A 6,943-nucleotide genomic window follows, 5' to 3' on the forward strand; every position below is an offset into this window, starting at 1 on the left:
TTCTCATTTGAGTCCAATGCAATAAAGGAACAAGTGTTTAAATAATCACTAGCTGGTTTGAAACCGCTTGAGCTTGGTCAAGGGTAACCGATCCAGGTCTAAGACCCCTTAGTTTCACCCAGTCGCCATAGGTTCTAGTCATTAATTTACTTTTTAACCTAAAAACGACTTTGTTAAATGGGCGAGCCTCCTTAGGCGTTTCCAATTCGGCTCAACAATTTAAATTGTTAGAAATATGTATGTGAAACATGGCAAATGATGTATAAAACAATTGTGGATACAATTTCTATGGAGCTCTTTGCTCTAAGTCCGAGTACTTGCTTTCTCAAGATAATATTTACTTGTAGAGATTAATGTGAATAAATGAAAAATCCCCACTATATCTAGTGTTCCACGATGAACTTCCAACATCTACCACTATAGGTTTCTCTTCCTTTGGTTTCATGAGCATAATCCACCATATAAACTTCTCATTTTTCTTTCTTCACTGATGTGGGACTAAGAACTTTAGACATCTCCCTCTCTCTCTTCAATAAGACCTAAAATAGTTTAATGTAAATATATAATATAAATGACATTAAATATTCCCCATAACTGTATGAGAACTTCACTTTCTGTTCGTCAATCGCCAATGTAGAACTCAAAACCTGTGACGTCTCTCTCTACAATACAGCAATAAAAAGTTTTTCAAACACTATGATTTTTAAAAATATTACTTTGAAATGACAGTTTTTTTCGATACAAAACTTTAATAGAATAAAATATTTATCAAGAATCCCTCTTGATTTTTTATTTTTCCCCAATATTTTTTGTTTTTTTATTATTGCCTTGTTTTTTCCAGTTTTCCGTCTTTTTTGGGTTTTTTAATTAAATGCCTTTTTTTCCACTACAACGGGCCTTACATGTATAAAATAGAAAGGGACAATGGCGATTTCTTTCCATTATAACCAGATTTTAAACTTAGGAGTGATTTTATGTCACCGTGTCATTATAATATAATGAAACCACACTTCTAGAAAACTATGTTTATGATATTTGTAGCCTCCAAAATTGCACATTACTTCTCTCCATCCCAATAATCAATTTTCACAAAAACAAAATTCAATTCGCACCATATATATGGTCAAAATGAGTCCCCCTAAAATAATAAATTTAGATAATCTATTTGGTAAATTTCAAGATATAGGTATTTACGAACTCAAAGTCATTTTTGTCTCTTTTAATAAAGGCATCTGCAAAATTTGGAAATTTTGGATAAGAATTCTTCTAAAGCCTAAATCTAAACATCATATCGAAATGGACGGCCTACTTAATTGGGCTACAAGAAACATGTTTTAGGGTGTGTTTTCAAATTTTACCTTTTTATGATTGTTCATTGGAATCAAAATAATACATGTTTAAAACTTGGGGTCAAACAAATAGTCCTAACATAGTTTTTAAAAATTGTTTCATTATATTACTATACAATCGATGCATGAGATCACTCCTCTTTAAACTTTTGGTTCGAAGTACTTGAGGAATACAAAGTGCATATTAACACTCCAAATAAATAAGGGAAAGTTCATCATTTTTTAAACCACCCCGGCCTCTCTTTTTTTTTTTTTTTGCAACCTTTTATATATATATATATATATATATATATCAGTTATAATCACAAAAAAGAGATAAATTAACAACCCTTATATAATTATAATATACAATACAATAATTTTTATACAGAATTATACATTATATTGTTTAAAAGCAATTTTATTATATAATAATTAATCACTTTAATGAAAATGATAGTTAGATCACAACTTAACCTATTGAGTCTCTTTGGAGACCATCTTCTTTTTCAACAAAGAATGATTCATCCATAAAACCTCATTTATTATTGAACATGGAACCGCTTAAGAAATCTATTTATAACTTGTTTATTTTCGTGTTTTAACATTTTGAAAAAAAATCGAAAGTATTTTTGTCATGGAAACTTATTTTTTACATTTTCTCATCTTTTTTTAATTATTTTGAAAACATCTTGAGTTACAAACTGATTCTTCAAAATCTATTTTTTATTACTTTGTTAACGTCATTTAGATCTTTGTTTAATCTTAGTTTAAACATTTATTTTTTATTTTTTGAAAGTAGTATGTTTTGTGCAAAATATTATGTACTTTTATTACTAAAATACTCATAAATTGAATTTTGACTTTTTTTTATTAATTAAATGTATAATTTAAATATAAATTTATTATATAATTATAATTTTGAAATAGTATTAATTTGAATTTTTTTATTTTAAACGGAATATTATGTATTTTTTATTATTAAAAACACTTATAAATTGAATTTTTTGTCTATATTTAGATGTATAATTGAAATATAAAATTATTACATAATTATCATTTTATTGAGTTTAATCCTTTAGATTTATATATTTTGGTTTGCCTCATGGTGCCTGCATGGTGTTTCACATTTATAATATAATATTTAGGTCTTCTTGTTCTAATTTTACACAGGAACCATTGTTGCTACATACTTGTTAACCATGTATTTGCTTCACTAGCCTAATAGACTGCAACATTAACAATGAAATTCTTAAGAGGATGACAATTCCCATGATCTTTAACATATGGTTTTTCACTTAACTAGTTTATTGCTTATATAAAAGGGAAAAGTTTTAATAAGGTTGCAACTAGAATCACAAATACACCTCAAAAATTTATCGGAAATAATGTTTTAATGTTGAAAAAGCCCTCTAAACGATCATCTCGACATCAAGATATATGAATATAAAAAAAAAAAGTTTTTGAGTCCTGAAAATAATGCATCTTGCAACACATTATTTAGACCGTCCATTTTTAAGATTTTCATATATTTATAGATTTACTTGATTTTAACCATTTTTAAATTTTAAAATTTTCTAATTAGGTATGAAAATAGATTTTAAGATAATATTAATAATTTTTTACAACAAAATTACATATTATGAAAAAATTTTAAGGTGCGCCTTAATTGGCTTGTTTAAGGTTGCAACCTTATAGAAACCGCACCTTTTATAAAATAAACCCTTAAAAGGTTCAAATGGAGTAAAGTACCTCTTTTACAACCTTAAAAGTACCTCCTTGCACAATCACCTAGTTCCTTAGGTGGGCTAGTGGAGCCCAATGACCTAGACCATGAATTGCAATTCTCGTTATCGACGTACTCAAAACATGTGACCAGTCCAAGATATACACATAGAAAAAGTTTATATGAGGATGTCCCTCAAAAATCCATCGGAAAAGGTGGTTTTAATGTTGAAAACCTTTTGATTGAAGATCTCAACATCGAGATGTATGATTATGAAAAATAAAAATATTTTAAGTCTAAAAAATAGTGTATTTTACAACATATTATCTACACCATCCATTTTTAAGATTTTCATATGTTTATGGATCTACATGATTTTAACCAGTGTTTAAAAAAATGCTGAGTCGAACCGAACTTGCCCGGTTCGACTCGGGAATCGCCATGGACGGATCGAATCGACAAAAAAAAAGGGAATCGTCCGGTTCTAGAGAGAAACGGACGATTTTGCACATTGACTCGCCTATTCACTGTACGGAATCGGAGAGTCCGTATAGTGAATCGGCGAGTCCCGTACGGACTTTTTTTTTTTTTTTGTAATCCATGATAGAATTTTTTGTTTTTTTTTTGTTTTTGTAACCCATGATAGAATTTTTTGTAATCCATGATCGAAATGTTTGTTTTTTTTTCTTGTAATTCATGATCAAATTTTTTGTTTTTTTTTTTTTTTTTTGTAACCCACGATAGAATTTTTTGTAATCCATGATCGAATGTTTTGTAATCCATGATCGAAATGTTTGTTTTTTTTTTGTAATCCATGATCGAAATGTTTGCTTTTTTTTTTGTAATCCATGATCGAATTTTTTATTTTTTGTTTTTTTTGTAACCCATGATAGAGTTTTTTGTAATCCATGATTGAATTTTTTGTAATCCATGATCGAATTGTTTTTTTCTTTTTTTGCAATCCACGATTGAAATTTTTGTTTTTTTTTGTTTGTTTTTTTTGTAATCCATGATTGAATTTTATGTAATCCATGATCGAATTTTATGTAATCCATGATCAAATTTTTTGTAATCCATGATTGAATTTTTTGAAAATTTGTGATTTTTTTTTTTTAATCCATGATCAATTTTTTTTTTGTAATCTATGATATAATTTTTTGAAAATTTGTGATTTTTTTTTTTTAATCCATGATCGAATTTTTTTTTATAATCCATGATAGAATTTTTTGAAAATTTGTAATTTTTTTTTTTAATCCATGATCGATTTTTTGAAAATTTGTTATTCTTTTTTTAATCCATATTATTCAAAGAGAAAATGAGAGAGATGATGATTCTGAGGCCACCCTATCCCAGCCATATTATTCACATATCGAGTCCCAACAGCAACAGTGTAGGGATGAGCACGACAGTGCAGGTGAGCATGAAGGATGGACAATCTTCAGGGATTTTAGATTGGGAACACAACAAAACACTAACACTCAGGGATTTGGGAATAGTCAGACGCCTGCTAATATCGATGATTCGTTTTTAGATCGAATCAATCAATTGTTAAACGAATTCAATCAATGGTACCAGCGTGACCAAGAAGAACAATAACGTCGTCTATCATTTTATTTTTAGATCATATGTTACTAATTTTATGCTTTATTGTAGTCCATGTATGTTGATATACTTATTCCATAATAATTCTATGTTTATCCTTTTGTGTGATGTAAATTAAATGCTGAATGGCGGTTCATGCAGGGAACGAACATATCAATATTCGTATATTCATTCAAAAACATGAAAATTCTTAATAGAGTACCCTCATTTCTTATTGAATTCTTAAAAAACAATATTTATCATGAATTTTAATAATTTTTTCGGATTTTTTTTAAGCTTTATTATGACCGATTCACCCGATTCCCGATCCTGATCGCTGATTCGCCGATCCGGATCGGTTTTTTGGGAGCCCGATCCGGGTCACCAATCCGTTTTTTAAACCATTGATTTTAACCTTTTTTGAAATTTAAAATATTAAAATTAGAAATAAAAAATAGATTTTGAGATCCTAAAAACATTTTACATCAAAATTATATACCATGATAAAATTTGAAGGTGCACCTTACCTCTACACCTACGGAGGCATCCGTATGCAAACTTCACCATATACACATAGACCTTTTAGAACAATTTCGAATGGGTTAGCCTCACAACATCTTGCATACGACCCACCTAAGTAGGACTAAGGACTTGAACCCCTATAAGTTGGTGACATTAGAGGCAGGGCACGATAGAAGGCCCACATGACCAAAATAATCTACCCATCAAGGTGGGAACATATACTTCTATAATGGCAGATGACTTTCTAATAGGGCTAGACAATGAGGTCGAGGTCGCATCCAACGAGCCCCACAACATCACCTTGGGGATATTCGCGACCAATGACTTTGTACTCCTCATTCGAGGGCCCCAGCAATGCTCGTGATCCGAGGGGCAGCCCATAAGAAGTTGGGTGATTACTCACACACTTCTTAGCCAACCAGCACATTTAAGCCATTCTAGCCACGACATGGAGGGCATTCGAAGTCCATATCACATTTTGGTTTAAAGGTTTAAACCCTGTGTCTAACTTTTCATGAGCTATTCTCATGCTTGTGGGAAGGCCCACGAGAATCTCTATTTGCACTTCTTTGTCATGATCACACACTTCTTCTCGTCTTTTTTTTTTTTTTGAAAAAATTAACTAATTTTGGACTTACCACACAAGCACAACTGATATAAAAGGCCTGTCTATATATCTTAAGTCCTTGTCTCACTGGTGCAATTGCCAGCGGGCACCATGGGGCGGAACGTGGGCATAAGGGGCACCCCATGCATCCAATCCGTCACTTTGGCACCTCTCACAGGTGCTTCTTTTCTGATTTTGCTAAAAACCTTGGGAACTTAATAAAAATTCAATACATATAGGGTAGTTGACAAAATGCAATAATCCTTTAAAGGAAATCCTAATCTAAACAAGCCTAGACACCTAAATCAAGGGTTATGGGACCAGGAAACACGAGTGACTCTAAATCCGAAGATGTCGAGGCCCTAGTACCACAACTCAAATCGAGGTCCGAACAAAATTCATCGCGCCATGGTTGAATAGATGCCATACACCAAGGTAATGGTGGGGGGTTACCAAGAACAAAATCTCCCAGTGTTTAAAAAATGAGTAATCCGATAGGACTCAGTGGTATATCTTTTAATACCAATTTCTTTTGGTTTTGACACCATTAAACTGGATTGCATAGGGGGCACTCACGTGGTCCCTTCTATACATATTGAAATTCAAATTCAAGTACATCTTCGACGTGGGATAATTGCTTCCTCCTATTTCCATAACCCATTAATCTCTTTCTCTCCTCCCCCCATCGCCACCACCCACAACCACCCAAAATGCCTCCCTATATATATAGCCATCTATTATTAATTTTAAATTATAAAAATATAGTCACATTAAAATTAAATTAATATTATTATGTTGAACGAATATAATTATATTAAAATTGTTAAGTTATTAGCATAATTATGTTAAAATTGTTGTTGCTATATTGAAATGAGAGGGCTTTCTACGTGACCCCACCCACATATATAGTATATTTGACCCTTAGTCTCAGCCGTCAGATTTGAGTAGATCGTAGAGATAGCTTGAGTCTAACCATTAGATGGCTCATAGTTTTTTGTTTTTTATTTTTGTTCTTCAAATAATTATGAATCAAAATTTTGGACATGCAGTGGCGTTTTGGCCATTTGTTTTTATAAAAAATATTTTTTTTCCAAGTTTGCCCTAATTTTATGATGAGATGCCCAAAAATTCATCCAAAAAAATAAAAATAAAATAGTGTTTGACAAGACTTGTGGTATA

The sequence above is a fragment of the Amborella trichopoda genome, chromosome 12, assembly GCF_054954075.1.
Source record: "Amborella trichopoda isolate Santa Cruz 75 chromosome 12, AtrichopodaSantaCruz75HAP2 v2.0, whole genome shotgun sequence".
NCBI classification, from domain to species: Eukaryota; Viridiplantae; Streptophyta; class Magnoliopsida; order Amborellales; family Amborellaceae; genus Amborella; species Amborella trichopoda.